This window comes from Spermophilus citellus (assembly GCF_964194105.1).
Source record: "Spermophilus citellus genome assembly, chromosome: 5".
Taxonomy (NCBI): Eukaryota; Metazoa; Chordata; class Mammalia; order Rodentia; family Sciuridae; genus Spermophilus; species Spermophilus citellus.
Window position 1 is genome coordinate 152,388,014 of NC_138186.1, and position 21,956 is coordinate 152,409,969.

General features: G+C 36.2%; 1 protein-coding gene across 5 annotated transcripts in view; it reads right to left on the reverse strand.

Moving 5' to 3' along the window:
• Window positions 1-21,956, reverse strand: part of PLAGL1 (PLAG1 like zinc finger 1) — a 51,063-nt gene that overhangs the window by 26,139 nt on the left and 2,968 nt on the right. For all 5 annotated transcript variants that reach the window (XM_081295240.1, XM_081295239.1, XM_081295241.1 and 2 more), the window contains exon 3: window positions 7,739-7,778. The gene's annotated coding sequence lies outside the window, so the exon portion shown is untranslated. The remainder of the gene's footprint in view (window positions 1-7,738; window positions 7,779-21,956) is intronic.

Here is a 21,956-nt window from a genome sequence, read left to right on the forward strand (position 1 = left end):
GGGTCCTGTGAAATCAGAGTAGTCAGCCTTTGCTTCCTTTGATAAGGAATTCATAGCACACAGTGGTAGTAAATCTGGTTAAAGAAATTGCCAAAGGATGTTTTATTTTGCATTATTTAACATTACATCATAGAATTAAGTCATACAACATGGAAGCTTTATCCATCTCAATCACTAAATCACTAAATTTGGTCAAGTGAAAGTCTACAAAATTCTTCATTACAAGCTATTTCATCTTCTAAATGAATGTATCTAAGCATTACGTTGAGGTTTATTTTTAGAAAAGAATAATTGAGCAGAGAGCCTGGTTCTGAAAAGGATAATGCCATTCACTTTTAATGCCTTCTTCTAGAGGTTGATGGACTGCCCAACAAACTTGCCACACCAAAAAATTGTTTTAATAATTCTCCATAAAGGAAAGATTTTTTAAAAAGCAATAGTGCTGATCAAGTGACAAGAGACTAATCAGGTTTTCCTAAAATTTAGTATTCACAGTTGAAGCCTGGATAAGTAACTGTGTTCAAAGGAATGTTCAGGGAGCCGTCAATCGCCACACATCCAGCTACACTTACAGCCAAGAGCTTTGCTAGGCTCAGAGATATAAAAATGAATACGGCACAGCTGCTTTACTTCCAGCTAAAAGAATACATTTAAACAAAGAGCTACAGGGCAATGTGTTAAGTGCTATAACCGAGGTGTGCACAAAGGGCTGGGGCCAAAGGAAGAAGCCATAAATTCTTCCTGGGAAATCAAGCAAGTGAGGGATGGTGATTTTTCCTTGTGATGAATTCAAGACTTTTTCTTTACTAGTTTTGAAAAGGAAGGTGCTAATTTTAAGATTTATGATGTTGGGTGCTATCCTGGTCTATTTATCAATCTCATTTATGTTTGACACAGACTTTCAGTTACAATATCCTAAGAGTATAAATTTTGAAAAATAAATGCCACATAGCAATATTCCCATGAAATGCACACAATACGGAGTGGCATGAATCACAGCATGAGGGGAACTTAGATCCCAAGTTTGAAGATGTTTTGAAACATAAATGAAAGACTCATTTTAGAGGATTTGAATATAATATGAAGGCTTATTTTAAGTATCATTTAAAAATTTTTCTTCCTAAAGCAAAAATAAAAGCATCGCCTGATTATATCATGGTTCATATTTGTCTTTCTCTATGTCTGGGTTTAAAAAAAAAGAAGGGGGGGTGTTGAGTCAACTTCTACTTAACATCATTTATTATGCATACCATATTCCTACTTATAACATAGTTGTGACAAAACCTTCATTGTTCATTGCACACTAGCCCCAAACTTGAGTCATTCTAATGTAAGCATGAGAAACTCCCGTCTCCTTTGGGGTGAATTTCCAAATTCCTCTGTGTTAAATTGAGGTCTAATTTTCCCTGTGCCTGGTTTTCACAAGAAGGTCTATTCCACCCCATGTGCTCCTTTTCAGCTGTCAATAAACAGAGGCAGTGAATTCCCCAGGGCTTCACAAAGCTAGTTAGGCAGAGCCATTCATTCCTTCAGGAAAACAGGGCATTGATTTCAGTGAGTTCCCAGGGAGCAGCTGCAACAAAGAGATCAAAGGCCCACCTCTCTCTCCCTCCATTGCTTTCATTAGGCCCAGCCCAGACAAACAGCGACAGGTCTCCTTGAGACTCCAAGAGGGCCCAGCGGACCACCGCATGGTTCAATTCAAATTCATCCGTTTCCTACATTCCAGTGACAGTCCAGAATGCTAACCATGACAAACCAGCACAATCAACCGGCATAATATACTGTGCACTAGTTCATCCAAGGTCAGAGGGAGAAAACAAGCACTGAGGGAAGTCCTCTGCTTCTAGGGCCTGCTGAGCCTCAATGGCCCCCTGACATTCCATAAATAAACTTCTCCCTCTCACTCTCCCTTTCTTCCTCCACCATGCAACCTCACAAGGGACAGTCTGGGTCTCGCTGAACAATCTGCAATGTTTTTCATGTCACAGGACCCAAAGGATCTGGAATCTTTATTCCTAGTCTGTCGCAGTAGTGTTACAGTAGGGCTGTGGGTGAAGCTCCTATCAGTTCACTACCTTGGTAAAGCTAATCTGTTATAATCAGCAGCTGACCGGGTATACCAGTAGCTTATTGCTGTGTTATGAACCCAAAGCTGTACTTTCTAGGTTTCTCTAAGGGGTGATCTGCAGTGAAGGCCCCTCAATTTAAGGTAAAGGTTAATTTGCATAAATGCTGTTTGCAAAACAAAATGGAACCAAGAAAGAACCGTGAGGGTTTTTTTTTTTTTTTCTCTTTTTAAAAAAAATTTGATCCAGAGAATCACCTAAACCGGGTAACCTAAGCTCCTAAATGAGAGCCAGTGTATAAAGGGCTGTGTGTGTTTGTGGGAGTGAGGAAGGTCAGCAAGACGGAATCAGAAAGAAAACAAATTATCTCGACTGGTTACCTACACTGAACAAATACAATTAAAAGGTTCCTGAAGCTGCCCCTGAATTCCGAATGGCTTCTTTGACACTGCTTTCAGGAAAGCCTGTAATAAAATGTGTTCCTTTCCTTATGCTCTATTCCATTTCTGTCACTCATCCTGAGTAAACATGGTAATAGATGGATTAAGTCGCAAAATTCCTAACCCAAAAAGAAAATAAACAATATTGGAATGAAAGGTATGGAGAGCTCATTCCTTGTGGAAGAACACAACCTTCCACACACCTATTCGTAAGCCTCAGGACTGACCTGAGGGATCATCAGAGACCTTCAAGTCATCAATTCACTGATTATCCATCTCTGGCTGCCATTTTGTAGAGGAGGCTCAACAGGTCTCAAGGAGAAAGAAAACTTTCACTTATTTCCAAGCTGGGACATAAATGATCTTAGAAAATACACAATTCTTAAATGGACAAGAAAGGTAGCTTGCGACAAAGGCGGTTTGAACATCCAATTAGGAATTATAAAGCCAACTCTGCTATCTACCCACTTTGGGCTTTGGGGGACACATTCAGCCTATCTTCCAAAATGGAGACAAATATCTGTCAAAAATTCCCTTAACAAGGTACTGGGAAATAAGCATTGTGTGTCTCATTGAAGAAAGACAACTTCTTTATATAATCATAGGTCATTCTGTGATTCAAAAGAGGTTCTCTGGAAACTCGCTAAGTTCCCATAAATCAAATTATTTTCTAAAAGCACTCAGAAAATTCATCACTTAAAGAAAGTCTGTGGCAAATGACCAAATATACTCATCACTTCATTTATATATCTTTCAGAAGCATTTACAGAGCACTTAGAAATATTTTCAATTTGATCTTCTCCACAACCAGCTGAGGTAGATGGTTTTATTAATCTATTTTTGAATGAGAAAAAAATAGGCTCAAGAGAGGCAAATGGACTTGCCAAAGTCCCAGAACTAACCAGCAGAGTTAAAACTCAAAGTGTTCTGTCCTTAAACCCCATGCCCTTTCCATTTACCCTGGCTACTGTGTACTGTGGATAGACTATTCACTAAACTTTTCTTGCCATAACTCCTTTAAGTAATCTAGTCAATTTTAAGTCTAATGTTTCATGCCACTCTTATTCAGCGAGGTAGTGTTCAAGAACATGGAACTCTGGAGTCAGGATTGACATTTAAATAGTACTGTCACAGGCTGAGGGCCTAGCAATACCCGTAACCTAGCAACTTAGGAGGCTGAGGTAGGAGGATTGCAATTTCTAACAACAGCCTCAGCTTAGTGAGGCCCTAAGCAACTCAGTGAGACCCTGCCTCACAATAAAATAAAAAGGACTGAGGATGTAGCTCAATGGTCAAGCACCCCTGGATTTAATCTCCAGGACCAAAACTGTCACCATTTACTAATTTTAAAAATAAAGCAATTAACAATATTTTCAGTGGACCAGTTTTCCATCTATAAAAGAGGACTAATACCCCCTTCTCTCACTGGGCTCACAGAGGACCATATTAGATAACTGTATAAAGCACCTATACCATGTTAGCATATGGTGACTATCATCAATGTTGAAAATCAAATCCATGTAAAATTTGAGAAAATATTCTTCCTTTTCAGAAAGACATAAAATTTAACTCTCAGCACCTAGATTGCATGATGCCCTCTCACCTTAAAAGTTTAGCACTCAAGTCTAGGATTTAATAGGGACCATCTAATGAGCCCAAATCAAACTGTTATAAAGAGAAACTACAAAACAGAAACACTAATTGAAGTATCCTTTTTAAAGTTATTTAAGGCAAATCTTTGCTATAAAACAGCAGTGTGGTTTCTGTACAATTCAGCTTTACTTTTTGCCATTTTATCATTTCAAGTAGAAATGCATTGATAACAGGAAGAAATTCACAGACTTACTACATGATGGGGGGAGGGGAATAGTATTTGTTGTATGTGGATGGTGCTTTATACATATCTTCTTGCGATTGAGCCTGTCATCACAAAAGCAACAGATAAACTTTCCAGCACAAGAAAAGACTGCTGTGGCCAACAGCAAGTCTCATTTTTCACTCCATGTCTCATTTTTTTATAACGCCCCATCAGGGGACAGTGGCATGTAGATGTTATAGTATAGGGTGTACAGATTGCTATGGGAACACAGGCAGAGACAGAGAGTCTGAGAGAATCAGAAAAGTCTTTGGAGAGGAGGTGACATTTATTGAACCGTTTAGCTAATATGGATGTCCTTCTGGTATATTTCTGATTATCCTTGAGCTTAAAATTTTTCTGTGAATTCTGAATATATCATTCAGGGATTTAGTTCTTCATCACTGCTTTTGTTCATTTGCAAACTTAAATGGATCCTTTCTCCCCTTTTGTAAATACATCTAAGGCATTCCCACTAAAGAGGCAGAGAGCTGAGGCCTCTGTTGTCTGAATAAACACCATTTAAGTCACTTAAGTGCCTTCTAATTCTATAGGTTTGGGATTATTATTATTTTTTTTGTAGTGCTAGGGTTCAAACCCAGGGCCCTATTCATGCTAGGCAAGCACCCTATCACTGAGCTATATCCCCAGACTAGTTCTGTGATTTTTATAAGTTACTGCTCATTCTTGCATTACACTAGCTACTTAACAATATCGTATCTTAAATATGCATGTTAATTACAGACTGTTAATTCTAAGAAATATATTTTTCCTTACTGTCATTTATTTCAGAAATAGTTGCAAAGAACTTTTAAGAATGTCCAAGGGAACATGTCTCACTAAAGGAAGTTAGCCTGTAGTTGGGGAAGCTTGATGATCTTTTCTTTCCTATAAACAACTGAGATTTGTCTTTTGGTAACCATCCCTAATTCTGCCTTCTCTGACAACACGAAACAAACATGGTTTCTAATATAAGACATATACCTGAAGACACATGTGACAAACCCATACATTGAGTCATTGAGATCATTCTTTTCTAATTTAGGTCTATATACTATAAATTTCCCTCTAAGTACTGCTTTAGTTATTTCGAAATTTTTCATTTAGTTCATAATATTAATTTCCCCTTTGATTTTTTAATTGACTAGCTTTCAGAGGAGTTTTAGAGTAATAGGAAAATCAGGTTGAAGGTAGAGATTTTTCCATTTATCCCTTGCCTCTCACATGGGTATGTATATGTGTATTTATGTGTATGTGTATGTATGTATATATATAAATGTGTATGTATGTATGTATTTGATAGTTCATCTCAATGCTAGTTGATTCTTTTTTTGTCCTATGGGTTACTGTTTATAATTCATAAGTACAACCATCTGGGTCTGCTGGTTTCTTCCATGCAGACTGTTTTACTATTATCTGAATTTCTTTAATAGATATAAAGCTATTCAGGTTACCTACTCCTCCTTGAGTGAGTTTTGGTTGTTTGTATTTCAAAGAATTGGTCTAGTTTATCTGACTTATGAAATTTAGGGGCTTGGGGTTGTTTATCATATTCGTTTATTAGTCCTAAAATACGCATGGCATCAGTAACATAACCCCCCTTCAATTTCTAATAATTTGTGTATTCTTTTCATTTGGTTGCCTGGTTAAAACTTGATCATTTTATTGATCTTTTCAAGATCATTTTATTGATCTTTTCAAAGCCTTTCCTTTTACTGATTTTTCCCCACTCTTTTCCTGACTTCAACTCTGTTAACTTCTCTAATTTTTATTATTTATTTTCTTCTGCTTGTTTTAGATTTTTCTTTTTTGAAAAAATTTCCCAAAGTCAAAACCGACATTATTGGTTTTAGAGCTTTCTTCTATTATATTCATTCAATACTATCAATTTTCCTGTAAGCACTGCTTTAGTTGCATCCTACATATTTTCAAAAACTGTTTTTATTTTCAGACAGTTTAAACTATCTCAATTTGGGGGGTCAAAGATAACGTTTCAATAAAATCAGATGAAATGGTCATTCATTCAAACAGTATCCACTGAGCAACCTTTCCCCTGGCACTGTCAGATGGTGATTAGGAAAGTAAAGTAACGAAGGCACAGGAAAGTCTTGGAGGATAAGTCAAGGAAAACGGTGTAGACTTGAAATAGGTTGATCAGGGCAGTCTCAGTAAAAAGATGACAATTTAGGGATCACCTAAAAATTTAGGGAACATCTGAAGGAAGGAAGCCAGTCACGTGGCTACTTTGGGGGAACACTAAATGTAAAACCTGATGCAAGAACAAGAGAATTGGTATAGCTGAAGTAGTCAGGGAAGGGGATCCGCAAAAGATTAGGCCAGAAAGAAAATTAGGCCCAAGGTAACAGGGCCCCTTATCATGGTAAGAGCTGACCGGCCTCTGTAAGTGACATACGGAGGTACTAGAGACATTGGAGTAGAAAAGTAACCTCAGACTTACAGTTAAATAATTTATCTGGCTGCTGTTTAGAGAATGTGTCATAGAGGAGAAAGTGTAAAAGCATGGAGACCAGGTAGGATCAATGGCAATAAAACAGATGATGAAGGCTTGTACCAGTGAGGTAACCAAAGTGCGGGGGAAGAAGTGGTCACCTGGCTATAACTGGTGACTCAGAGGTTGCACAGTGACACGTTTGAGAAATACCACAAATCAAAGCCCTTTTCAGGAAATCAGTTGCTGGAAATAAAATAGTCTAATTTTATCTCAGTTTTTCCCCAACTTATATGATCACAGTGTCTTTTTCCATATACCAACTAATACCCCAGGAAATGACCATGTCGAGGCAGCTACTCTGAGGAAAACTGTATTAAAGGTATATGTCTTTCTGGTGGCCTCAAAATAGGTGCAATAGAACATGCTAGAACAATGTACAAAATATTGATTTAGGAATTACCATAATGCAAGTCCTCATTATGTTACTTTATAATGATACTCACCTCTTGCTAAGATGAAAAACAAACCATATGTCATTAAAATTGGTTTAGCATATTTCAATTCTTCATCAAAAAATCAAAGATGTCACAAAGATGATTTAGGATAGAAACTTTGGACATACATACAACCCTAGCTGCTCAGGCAGCCCTTTGTTCCCACCTACCATGACCCTGGAGGGACGTCCCTCCAAGAAACAGATGCTCCTAGCCCACAATGGATAGGTCAAACTTCCCCAAAGCATCTGTTACCTACTAGCCATCTAAAAAAGGTAAAATAAACCTTAAAATAATAACATAAGAACCTAATTTAAAATTTTTTGCCCCATATCTTGTTCCAGGACCTCTAGAAATGTGTTCTTGTGTGATTAGAGAAGACAAAGTTTTGGGAGAAGGATTAAAAAAAAATTGAAATGTCAACTTACAAAAGCCAATGGCACTGCGTATGAATCAGGCAGAAGCAATCTGAAAATAAACAAAAAGCATTCGTTAACTTTATATAAGAGCTGCACATGCGCTTGTTAATTGTAATTTCGAGATTGTTGTAGATTCATATGCAGTTTTAAGACAGCCTTTACCATTTTTCCCAGCAGCAACATTTCACAAAACCAGTACAATATCATAACCAGCACAGTTATGTAAACACAATTCACAAGTCTTTTGACATTTCCCCAGTTTAATTGTATCTCTGTGTGTATCTTGTTCTACACAGTGTCATTTCAAGCGTAGGGGCAACTCTTCACCTCCACAGCCAACATACCAAACAGTTCTACCAAAGGGTCCCTCATACTGCTCTCTTAGGGACACACCCACCTCCTCCATCATAAACCTTCTGCCCCAACCCTTACACATTTTTATTAAAATAACATCCATTTATTAAAAGAATATTTTAGTCATTGTTCGTCAGATACAACTAGCAAGTCAGGTGTCAAATCACAAATAAAGAACTCTGCTATTCTGTGCTAAAGAATAAGCGTGAGTTGAAGGAACAAGGTTTATGGAAAAGTTTCTTCTCAGGATTCCCACCACAGAAGAAGACCATTCATTTCAGAAGTCCAAAAGTGAAAGGTAAAAAAGAAGTGTGTCTGAATTCACATTCCATGCTTTTCAACATTTCTCTCACAGGACACCTTTGAGGGCTTCCTATGGGACAATGTAGGTATTTTATATATGTTATTTCATTTAATCCCTACGACCCTCTTATGTGCACACCATTATCACCCCTATCTGGCCCAGGAGGAAACCAAGACCCCAAGAGGTTCAAGTTACTTAATGTCTCACAACTAGCAAGTGGCAGATATCAGTATCTGGGACCAGATTTTTAGCATCCAGTCTATTGTGTCCCCCAAAGAAACCAATGGTAAAGACATTAAGATATTTGTGTCACCTTCTGTTGTGACCACAAATCACCTGATTGTTGGCAGACTTTAAAGTATAGGAACTGAATAAGGAAAATGCTCAAAACAACGATGAGCAAAATGGAAACAGTTCTTTATTCAAATACTAAATGATAGAAAATTGGCACAAACAAAGCCTGGGGCACGCAGGAAGAACCGTATCACAGCAACAAACAGCTCACCAGCCCCAAATTGCGAGTCTCTGACATATGTTGCTGACTGTCAGGCGGTAGTTTACGCACAGCCATGATTACTCTTGGAAAAAATTATTCAATTGGGCAACAGTAATAACGGTATAACTGAAATTTTCAATCACAGATAAAAGCATCAAAATTAGACTCCTTAGCCAAAAAGAGACATCTAAATGCTCAAAGGTAATGTCCACATAATAACAATTTAGTAGACACCTATTGTTACAAACTTTTCTGTAGGCTTATTAGCTTAATGATATAGTATTATTACTGCAGATTAGCAGATATTTTCTCCTGCAAAACCACATAACACATTTATGAAGAGCTGCAGCCGTCTCTCCAATGATTCAACAATGCTTAAAAGGCGCCTATTCAATAAGACATTGATATGCTGCCCTAAATACTCCGGCTAGGCTTTCTTTACGGTCTAATTTCATAGACCTCTCCTGGATGATCCAAGGTTAGGAGGCAGCCAGGGAGAGAATGCACTGTCAACATAGCTTGGTGCGCCTATAACCAAGTTATACATAGGAACCAGGGAACAGGGCTCTGAGGTTCCTCCTCTGCAGAAAGCCACACACTGTCATTCCTAACTTCAAGGGGTGAACACATTACCTCATTAACATTTAAATGTATCAAAAACTTAAAAATGTTTATACTTTATGCAATTTAGAAAGCACTACTAGTTAACTTATTTCAAATAAACTTTATAATCTCTCCCAGTTTATTCGTTTAAAGGTACAAAGTAAAAGACAGAGGTGAAGAAGTTTCAGAGTCTCTGTCTTTTCAGGCAGTATCCCATATAACACCTGTTCCTCCTTCCTCACTGAGAGGTCAGACATCCAGGCTGGGTCAGAATGATGGACCTAGGGAACGCTGGAGACAGCTCCCCATTCAATGCTTCCTAGAGCCAAGATTTTTTTAAGCCCCATCATTTCAAGAATGCTATGGTCTTTTTTGGATAAATGTAAGGCAGATGAAAAACTCAACTTTTTACAAAAGCTCCATCACTAAATCTTGGGACAAAATAGATTTTGAGGTTCTAAGAAAAATCAGAATAGTTCCAAGTCTTCCAAGGTGACACATTTACAGTATTCCTTTTCAACTCATCATATCTTGTTTCTCAACTCTTCCTAAAAGTACATTCTTTGTTTAGACTATACTTTCTATGTATATACAGCATAAAAACTGAGAGCCCCCTTCTCTGTTCCCAGTGAAGCTCCCCAGTACATCTTCGTAAGCAGCAGTCTTTATGCCTAAATTCTATGTCCCTCTTCTTCTATTGATAAAGAGTAACCCAATGATATACAGACTGGGCACAATACTTAAGTGGCTCTTCAGTGTTCTTCATTTTAGAACATTCCACAAAATCAACTTTTTCATGTTTTTTATTTGTATGTCACCTCAACTATGACATTTTTATGTCACTGTGTTTCTTAAATTGTTATATTCTTAGAGGGTGAAGACTGCATCTGTACAATTCAGTCTACCAAGAATAGCCATGCACGAATACCAGACAAATATCTTTGGTACCAATGAGCGCAAGACCATGGCAGGCTGGCTGTGCTTCACAGAGGCTCTGGTTTCCAGGAACGTGGAACCTGACATAAGGAAGGAACTGGGAAGTCCAATGAAAAGTGGGACCCAACAACAGGGGCTCCTGCGGGCACTTCCTTTGAATTTTGCCTACATGCCAGGAAGACGATACCCCTCAAGTATTTCAAGTCCAAGGATATAAGAAAGGGACTGACTATGCTGGACTTGTAGTCAATTCAGGCTGTAATAAAAAGCACCACAGACTTGAGTGACTAAAAAACCATCTCAGTTCTGAAGGCTGGAAGTCTGAGTGTAGTATCAACATGGTCAGAGTTTGGTTGCAGATGACTCTCATGTATCCTCATACCAGAAAAAGTACAAGCTAGTTCTTGGTCTGGTCTTATAAAGGCACTAATCTCATGTATGAGGGCTCCATCCTCATGACAATTCTTCCCAAAGGGCCCACTTCAAACCCCATCAAGATTAGAATTCTGACCTATTACTTGCTGGGGGGGGGGGGGACACAACATTGCAATGCCCTTACACTGACATGAAGACAGGGCAGGCATTGTTGACATACCTCAGTCTGCAAAACCTCCTCAACCCCAGGCTAACAGCCAAGAGAAGACTCTAAAGTACCTAAGCCCCCCAAAATATTACAGTTATTAAATTAAATCATCTTGTTATTAAATTAAAGTTAGGGGTATGTTTATTAGCACATCTAATTGACTGGAAACAAATGGATAAGAAATCTTCTAAATTCTAGGGAATATTCTGGTATCAAAGACAAAAGTGAACTCAGTTGAAGTTTTAAAAGGTTCCCTTGGTCCCCAACTTTCAATATACAGGAAAGAAGCAGAATAGCTCTGGTTTTCCTAACCCCTACATCAAATGTGGAAAAAAAAAATTTTTAAAACTTCCTAGAGGGCAAAAGGTACATAGACTCAAGGTTGGATAACCAAGAAATATTTTGCTTCCCAAGGAGGTCTCAATTTCAAAACCATTATGGATCTGTATCTCCTTGAAGTGTCTTTGTGAAATCTATAATCTATAATATCACAAGACTAGGTTTGAATCTGTATTATTTTAATAATTCCAGAGGCATGTCTAAAAAAATATTTTTCCTATACATCATAGATTTTAAAACCTCACAGCCATTAGGCATGACCATATGTTTTACACCATGTCCTCTGTGAACAAGAACATCTTTCCTCAGCTTTTGAAAAGCAGTTCTCTAGACTGCAGTTTTAAACATCTCTGACTGTGACAAGGCCTTATCTCTAAAGCATATGACAATGACTTCACACTTCACAGAAGTGCAGGCAGATTTAACAAGAGAGCTCTACTTCATGCAGACTCTCACAATCATAAGCAGGAGCTAAACTAATGACATTATAAATCTGACTAATATTCTTAACAAAATGTGTGGTTATGAATGAGAGACAGTATAATGAACACTAAAGCAGCTTATAATTAATTTTGACATTTTATTGCTGCATTTCTAGAAAAACCACTATTACAAATTGTTCCCACTAATTCTTAGGTAGAAGCCCTAACCCCAATGTGACTGTCTTTGGAGGTAGGGCCCTTAAGATGTAAGTAGAATTAGATGAGGTCATAGGGTGGGACCCCAATCCAAAAGATGAGCGCCTCATAGGAAAAGCCAAAGGATTGAGCTCTCTTCACACATACACAAAGGAAAGGCCATATGGACACAAGGAAGATGCTATCTGTAAAAGAGCACCTTCACCAAAAAATGAGTTTGCTGGCACCTTGATCTTGGATTTTGAACCTATGGAACTATGAGAAAATATCTGTTGTTTAAGCCACCCTGTCAGTGGTGCTCTGTTATGGCAGCCCTAGTTGACTAAGATATCCACCATATTGTTTAGAAATGCTGTAAGAATTGAGGGCTGAACTCCTAACAAAGGATTTAAGATTCAAATAAATCACTGTTATGAAGTAACAGTGTCAAACAAAATAAAAAAAAAAATAATCCCAGGTTCCCATTTTAACTCTCAGGGTAAAATTATAAAGTCTTATCAAAGTGAGCACAGTTTGTATATTAACAGTGTGCAATTACAAGAAGGGCCCTCCATTTTCTTTACAGATACAACTCTTACAATAAAACTGATCTGAAATAGATATGTTAATGCTAAACAAAAATTTTAAATGCCCTTGAAATTTTTTTTACAAATTTATTATAATGCAGAGTTTAATTGCACAGCTAAATGATCTAAAGAGATTATTTTTAAGGGCCAAATCTAACAGCCAATCCTCATGAACTCAGTCACTTGTTCCCACAAGTTATTCTAACTTCACATTTGACAATTATTTAATTTATTGTGTTATAATTAAGGACATTCCCTATTTTCCAGGAAGTCGTCTTTCTCACCAGATACAGTTATGGATATTAACAAAATAAGACTTGCAATTATACAGCTTTAAATAATTGAGACGGAAGGGAATACAACTGAGAATTGCTGTCTATCCTTACCTTGTGTTCAAATGATAAAAGTACCACCATCTGCTAGTGTCCAGGTTATCCTTACCTTCAAACAGCAAGTTGTACACATGAAACACCTACAGCTCTTTGTCAATCAGACCTTAGTGAAGCAGTTTTTTAAAAAAAAAATATTGTGATCATCATATGTATATGTGTGTATATGTGTATGTATGTATGTGTGTGTATGTATATATATATGTATATATATGTATGTATATATACATATATATATACACATACATAACACACATTTTTTTAAAATTTTTTAAAACCAAAGACCTAAAAAAGCCTGAAGTAGCACTCCATCAAATCAAAGGACAGTCATCCAAACCCAATAATGATGTTAAAGCACTCTGACTCAGCCCACCTACGCCTGGATGACACTTTGGTGACTAAGAATCAGCATGTCACTCTTCAGAAAAATGTCACAAATATCAGATTATCAGCACTGACTCAAAAAAAATTCACAACAGCAAAAAAGATTTGCTGGGAGACACTAAAGCAAAAATGCAGAAACAGAAAAACAGCAATAAGAGGAGCACAATTTAGAAAATTTGTATAGGCTGAATATCCCTTATTCAAAATGCTTGGGACCAAAAGTGTTTGGGATTTTCTTTTTCTTTTCTTGTTTTTTTTTAAATATTTGCATATATAAATATGTAAGGAGATTATCTTGGGAATGAGACCAAGTATAAACTTTAAATTCATTTGTTTCATCTATACCTTGCACATATAACCTGAATACAATTTCATACAATATTTTCAGTGTACCTATGTTTTAATTGCAACCTCTTACATCAGGTCAGGATGGGACTTTCCATGTGTGGTGTCATATTGATGCTCAAAATATATTAGATTTTGCTGAGCATTTCAAATTTTTGGATTAGAGATGCTCAATATACTAGCTGGGAGGTGGATGGAATATTCTCTTATGGGATGGATGTAATATGGATCTGGGTTGAGATCACACAAGTGTACATATATGTAAAAATTCAAGTTTGCATACTTATGACAGACAGACCTTATATGCTTTTTCCTCCATGTATTTTATATCTCAATTGAAAAAGTACGTAACAAAGAGAAACAGACTATTTTTATTTTACCTGTTACCTAGTAAAGGTTTGTAGGCAAAAGCAAAATTTTCTACTTATACACAAAGAAAAGTATGGTTAAGTTTCTGTTTGACTCTCAAGTAAGCTAAAATTAGAATATTTAAACTATATACATTAATATTGCTAAAAACTTAGAAGGAAAATCTAAAGGAAGCCCACTGGTAAGTTCACACAACTACTGTGGTTATCAAAGCAAAACTCTTAAGTAGCACATTGGCAATAAAAGCAAAACAATTTTGGTGTGTGTTGTACCATAAACACTTTTATTAAGTAACTTCATTTATTTAACTATTTTTAGCACCAAGGCCATATGTCATAGAGGAATAAGAGCCTTTGAATTAGACAAACCAGTTTTTCCACTTAGTGACTATATGATATTGGGCAAGTTTCTTAATCTCTTTGATAGTGAGTTTCTTCACAATTTAAACCAGATAATACTACTTACTTTGCAAAAATGTAGCACAATTATAGTAGGTACTTAATGGTGGTAGCTATTGAGCAATAACTCTTTGCATGCAAAGCATATGCTAGGCACTTGAACCCTAATTTCTAAGAACCTGCCCATCTGGAAATGACATTTAGATTAAAAAAAAAAAACTGGCAATGAAAGTTAAAACTTCACAAGGGCTACAGGTTGCAAATTACAGGGTTGTATTCTTACTAGGATCATAGAGAATCTTCCAAATATGAGCCTGGAAATTTTGAGTTGAAAATTAGTTAATGTATTTAAGGTAAAGAAAATGGCAGGAACAAAAATATAGCCACAGAGACAGCAGTGACCCTTCAGGGAGGAGCATTTAAGACCATGTGACCACTGGACTAGTTCTGAGGAGTGAAAGACTTCTAATCCAGGACAGCAAGTTGGGAATAAAGTGGGACCACATGGTCTGGCCAAGAAGTCAAGGATTTTTCTCAGAAGAATTGGAATCCACTGAAGGATTCCTTTCAGAGAATGAATCCCAGTGGTCATTATACATGATAGGAAGGAAACTCTTAACAGAGGGAGAAGTGAAAGAAAACAGGAAAGATATTAAAAGTTTAATATTACCAACTTTTTTAAAAAAGTGGACATGAATTTCCCTGAGGGATACAAATAGGCTGCCTTCAATATTCAATGGCCCATAAATTCTCAGAGTGAGCAGGGCATGGTGGTACCCACCTCTAATCCTAGCTACTTGGGAGGCTGAAGAGGGAGTATTGTGACTTTGAGGCCAGCCTTGGTAACTTAGGGAGAACTTATCTTTAAAAAAAACAAGACAAACAACAAAAAAAAACAACGGGAGATTTTGTTCGGTAATAGAGTATCCCTAGCCTCAATCTCCAGTACTGCAAAAACATAAAAGTTCTCCAGAGTAAAGATGTAACCCAAACCATCAAAACACTAACAAACAGAAAGTACTTAATATGTCTGTGAGTGAGTGAATCTTTCTGAACATTCTAAATACTGAAACCTCTACACACAATTAATGAACATGATGTATTAATAATACAATGTGAAATATTTAAAAAGGTAAAATCACTTTTCCTTTCTCTTGAGTGGCCACTTTCCACATGACATGCCAAGTGCTGAATTTGCTCATGCAAAAGCTATCTCTATCTCTAGCTTATCAAACGACTCAGATACAAATCGCTCCACAAGGTTGGGAATGTTGCCACCCCAGTTGCTAAGCTCTTGTGTAATGTTGCTTTAGGAATCTGTCATTTGTTATGTTCTTTGCTGTAGCAAAAGAACAGTTGCTTTATGATTCATGGATATTACATGAAAAAATTAAAGTAGTAAGTTAAGTTAATCATATAAATGTGTGTAAGGTTTCTTAAGAATGTAAGATGACTTCATTATTAAAATAATCAAAATGCTAGGAAATCAAGAAAAAAAAAATGAGTGTTCCCTGGAAGCCAGGTACCTTTCTTAGCCCTTTCTTTATATTAACTCATTTAACCCTTTCAACCTCATATGGTAGACATTTGTTACCTATATTTTACATATAAGAAAATAGATATAGAGAAGCTAAGTAATTGCCTATTGCAAAAAAGAGAGAGAGAGAGAGAGAGAGAGAGAGAGAATGTGTCAAAATGATGAAGGAACCAATCTGAAAAAAGTCTCAACACCAAAGTTGGAACAATTTAAGCAAGATAATGATATTATTATATTATGACTCAAATTCTAAAATGTATACCATAATACATACTGATATACATAAATGGTTGAATAAATCAATGTGGGAAAAGTAGAAATCCTTCTTCAAGAAGAATTCCAACTAATAAATGCACAAAGAATGAAGAAAATGGAAAACACCATTTTAGCATATCATAATCCTTACTGCAGGTGAAATCCATCACTCTAACATTAGTGGGCAAAACTTTGAGAAACAGGATATTTGTATAACCTCAAAATATTTTCATCAAAATATAAATTACTAAGCTAGGCATGGTGGTGCATACCTGAAATCCCAACTACTTGGCAGGCTGAGGCAGGAGAACTTGCAAATTTAAGGCCAGTCTCAGGAATTTGTGGCAAATAAAATCTTAAAGAGGGGGAGTTCTGAGAAGGTAGCTCAGTAATGGAGCACTTGCCTAGCATGTACCCTAGGTTTGATCCCCAATACCACAAAAGAAAAAAAATTACTATGGTGATTTTAAAACATATCCACAAATTATTTGACTATCTTTTCCTTTGTCTATGGACCTCAACAAATCGAATATGGAAAGAGTGAAAATGTCACATGACAACATGAAACCTGGAAGACACCACCTGAACTTTGTAATCAGGATAACATCACTAGTTGCTATGAATACTATTTATGCCCAAGTAAGAGAAGGGTACAACACCTGATTTTCTACTCCTCCTCCCCACCAATCCATAACCATTGTCTAAATGTGAGAAAACACCAGAAAACCCAAACTAAGGGATATTCTATAGCATTCAAAACCAGTAATAGTCAAAAGTGGCCAGGTCATGAAAGACTGAGTAAATTATCAGATTAAACCAGGGAGATATGACAACTCAATGCAATGTGATATGTAAGATGAATACTGGAATAGGAAAAAGGCATTTATGGAAAACCCAAATAAAGTCTTTAATTTAAAGTATTGTGCCAATGTTAAATATCTTAATTTTGGTAAATGTATGATAGCTATATAAAATGGTAACAGAGGACTCTGGGTAAAGAGTATAAAGGAATACTCTGGACTATCTTTGGAAGTTTTTGTAAATTGAAATTTCCTCCAATAAAACACTTCTAAAAATTAAATATACATTAACAAAAACAAAGCAGTTTCCTCAATATTTCAAAGGACATCCACAAAAAACATAAACATCCTTAATAGTGAAATGCTGAGATACTCCTCATTTAAGATAAGGAAAACACAAGATGTTCATTTTAAAACTTATGTTAAAAATTATTCTGGGGCCAAGCATAGTGTTGCACACCTGTAATTGAAACTACTCAGGAGGTTGAGGCAAAAGGATCAAAAGTTCCAGGCTTGCCTGGGAAATTTAGCAAGAACTTGTCTCTAATAAAATAATAACAACAACAACAGGCTGGAGATGTAACTGGGGATGTGGGAGAGTTCCTGAGTTCAATCCCCAATACTGCAAAGGAAAATAAACATATTGTTCAGGAAGTCCCAGCCAATGCAATAAAGCAAGAAAAAGAAAATAGATATTGGAAAGGCAAATTTAAACCTTTTAAAATTTGTCTTTTTTTTTTTTTTTTTTTTTTGCAAATGATGTGATTGTGCATTAAAGAAGTCTCCTCTCAAATCTATATGCTACTGGACTATGAGTGAATTTAGCAAGGTCACAAAATACAAGATGAATACACAAAATTAATTATTTCTGTACATAAGAAGATAGTTGGAAAATAAAACTGGAAAACAAAAATCAAAACACAGGTCTGGGCAAAGTGGCACACACCTGTAATCCCAGCTGCTTGGGAAGGTGAGAGAGGAGAATTGTGAGTTCAAAGCTAGCCTCGGCCATGGTTAGGTGCTAAGCAACTCAGTGAGACCTTGTCTCTAAATCAAATACAAAAATAGGGCTGGGGGTGTGGCTTAGTGGTCAAGTACCCCTGAGTTCAATACCCGGTAACAAAAGAAAAAGCACAAAGAAAATCCAAACACAATAGCATCAAAAAGTATCAAATGCCTTGCAACAAATTTAACAATATATAAGTCCCCTATACTTAAAAACACAAAAAGTATGCTGAGAGTCACTGAAGAACTTATCCAATGGAAGGATATACCACGTACATAAATAGCAGGAATCAATAACATTAAAATGTTCATTTCCCAAAAACTATTCTGTAAAAGCAGTGCAATCATAATTAAAATCTGGCACACATTTTTTTCTAAATAGACATTGATAATTTCTTGCTAAAACTTCTATGGAAATGTGAAATATTTAAATAGCCAAAATAATTGTTTAAAAAAATCTAGAAGTTACATTACCAAGTCAAGACTTACTATAGAATCTAACCCAGAGGTAGAGTACTTGTCTAGCATGTGCATGGCCATGGGGTCACACTCCAGCAAGAAAGAAAAAAACAAACTTACTATAAACTACATTAAGAAAGTTTGGTAGTAATGCAACAGATCCAGAAAAAGACACAACTATACAATCCTTCATTTTTCAAGAGGCCTCACTGCAATTCAATGTAATTTTTTTCAATAAATGTGCAAAGCAGTTGTTTGTCCACATGGAAAATCTTTTTTGTTTTTTTTAAAGAATTTAACCTTTATTTACTTTTATTTATTTATTTTTATGTGATGCTAGGCAAGCACTCTACCACTGAGCGAAAACCCCAGCCCCTGGAAAATAAATTTTGACCTCACCTTATACACATAAAAATCAACTGGCAATCATCATAGACTACAGTGTCTGGAAGAAAGGAAAGTGTAGGCACAAGTTTTTAGGGTTTTTGAGACCCTGGTGGGAGGATGATGAGGGTGGGAGAAAATGTTGTGAGCAGGATATGGAAAACAAAACAAAACAAAATCTAATCCTTTACTCACCCCTAAAACATCCCTGATAATTAGATTTCACAGAAATAATTCTGCTCATCAAAAGACACCATTAAGCTGGGCAAAGTGGTGCACACCTGTAATCCCAGTGGCTCAGGAGGCTGAGACAGGAGAATCATGAGTTCAAAGCCAGCCTCAGCAAAAAGTGAGGCGCTAAGCAACTCAGTAAGACTCTATCTCTAAATAAAATACAAAATAGGGCTGGGGCTATAGCTCAGTGATCAAGTGCCCCTGAATTCAATCCTCAGTATTGCCTGCAAAAAAAAAAAAATAAAATATAAAAAGGGCTGGGGATGTGGCTCAATGGTTAAGTGCCCCTGGGTTCAATCCCTAGTACAAAAATAAATAAATAACTTAAAAAGAGGGATTGGGGTTGTGGCTCAGTGGTAAAGCACTTGCCTAGCAAGTATGAGGCACTGGGTTCGATCCTCAGCACCTCATAAAGATAAATAAATAAAGGTACTGGGTCCATCTATAACTAAAAAATATTTTTTAAAAAACTTTAAAAGACACCATTAAGAGATTAAACAAGCTAGGGAGTGAAACTCAGTGGTAGAATGCTTGCCAAACATGGGAGAGTCCCCAACTCTGCAAAAGGTGGGGCGGGAGCCAGGTGCAATAGCACACACCTGTAATTCCAGAGGTTAGGGAGGCTAAGGCAGGAGGATCACAAGTTCAAAGCCAACCTCAGCAACTTATTGAGGCCCTGAGCAACTTAGTGAGATCCCATCCCAAATTAAAAAATAAATAAATAAAAAGGACTAGGGGTGTGGCTCAGTGGTTAAGAGCCCAGGTTCAATCCCTAGTGCCAAAAAAAAAAAAAAAAAAAAGGTGGGGCAGTGTGTAGGGGTAGAGGGAGGGAGGGAGGGAGGAAGAGAGAGAGAGAGGGGAAGAGGAGAGAGAGACTGACTAAATAGGTAAACTTCAGGGTAGAAAACACATTGTAAACATGTACTTGGCAAAGGATTCCTATCCAGAATATGCTAGGAACTAAAACTCATTAACAAAAAAACTACCCCAGTTTAAAAATTGGCAACATATTTGAACAAGTATGTCACAAAAAAACTGAATGACCAATAAAGTTAAAAATGTTCAACATTATTAATGTTCATGGAAATACAAACCAACCTACCTTAAAGACCATAAATTCAGTTCCTTGATGTATACAGGTTAAGTGTATCTATCCCTTACTCAAAATGCTTGGTACATGAAGTGTCTGGGTTTTTTTTTAAATTTTGAAATATTTGCATATACATAATGAGATATATTGAGGATGAGACCCAACTCTAAATGTGAAATTCATTTATGATTCGTATGTACTTTATTTACACAGCTTGAAGATTATTTATACAATAATTTTAGTATACCTCCATTTTGGCCAGAACCCATCACATGAGGTCAGATCTGGAATTTTCCACTGTGGCATCATAAAAGTTTGCTCAAAAAGTTTGGCATTTGGATATTTCAGAAAGATTTTGGGTTCTCAGATTAGGGATAACAACCTATACCCAATATATGTTCACCAATGGAAATTTTAAGAACATTTGTAGCAATTAATAATGACCTAACATTGAAAAAACTCAAAATTTCTCACTAATAAGAGTATGGATAAATTGTTAGTTTAGCCATATAATGTGCTCCTATAGAAGATGGTAAGCAGACTTTTTCTGTAAATGGCCAGATAGGAAATAAAAATAATGATTGAACTCTGCTGAACAGGCATGGCTATGTTCCTGTGAAGTTTTATATATGAAAATATGAAGAGGGTTGGCACTGGCTCAGAGGTTGTTTTGCCAACCCTTGATATAAGGGGAGTGAGGGGGAAGCAAACAAAATGGCTTCTATGTGTAACATGAATGGGCCTCAAAAGTACACTATGAATAAAAGAATAAAATATATGATTCCAATTATATGAAATTTAAGAACATGTGAAAATTATTCACAGCAATTGAAATCAGGACAGCAGTTGATTGTGGAAGACAAATGTTTGGCTCTATCAATGGAAAGGCACACAGGGAACTTTTGCAGGGATAAAAATGTTTAATGTCTTTATCTGGGTGGTGATCGCACAGGTGTATGTAAATTTCATTAAGCCACACACTTTATTTTTATATTTTATTGTACACATAGTTCAACCTGGAAAGAAATGCAAATTAGCCAAAGATTGGAACATGGGTTGAAGAGTATTCATTAGAATTAAAAATGGATTAAAATTTTATTTGTATATACACATGTACTAGATTAAAAACATAAATGTTAAATCTGAGAAAGTCTAATGCAAGTCAAATCATAGTTCTTAAAAAGAAAGAATAGAAATAAAGAATAATATTTTATAGAACTGATGAAAGGCAAACATTAAAAATAGATACAAGTGACATACATATGTATGCATATTTATACATATATATGTATGTACACAAATACATACCTTGTCCCAAAAGGTCTTGAGTATGCATTCTTCTGGATCATATAAGGAGTAATTGATACCATAAAGCAACTTTTCTCAAATTTCAAACAATTAATAGCATAGACAAATTTCCTGACTATCATGCAAATTAGAAATCAGTAACCAAAGAATAGCTCAGAAACTATCCACACTGGAACTAGAGAATACTTTTTAAAATCTCAAAGAAAAAAAAGACACAATGGAAAACATTTTTAATTCTTTTTTTTTCTGTTAAATATTTTCTTTTTTTTTATTGTTGGTCATTCAAAACATTACATAGTTCTTAATATATCATACAAGTGGAAGAAATGATTTACATTTTTAATTCTTAAAACAGAATAATTTACTATATATGAAGCAGCAATAAATGAAAATCTGTCATATTTTCAGATGACCCATAGGTAGAGCCCAGAAATAAGACAAAACGTGTCTG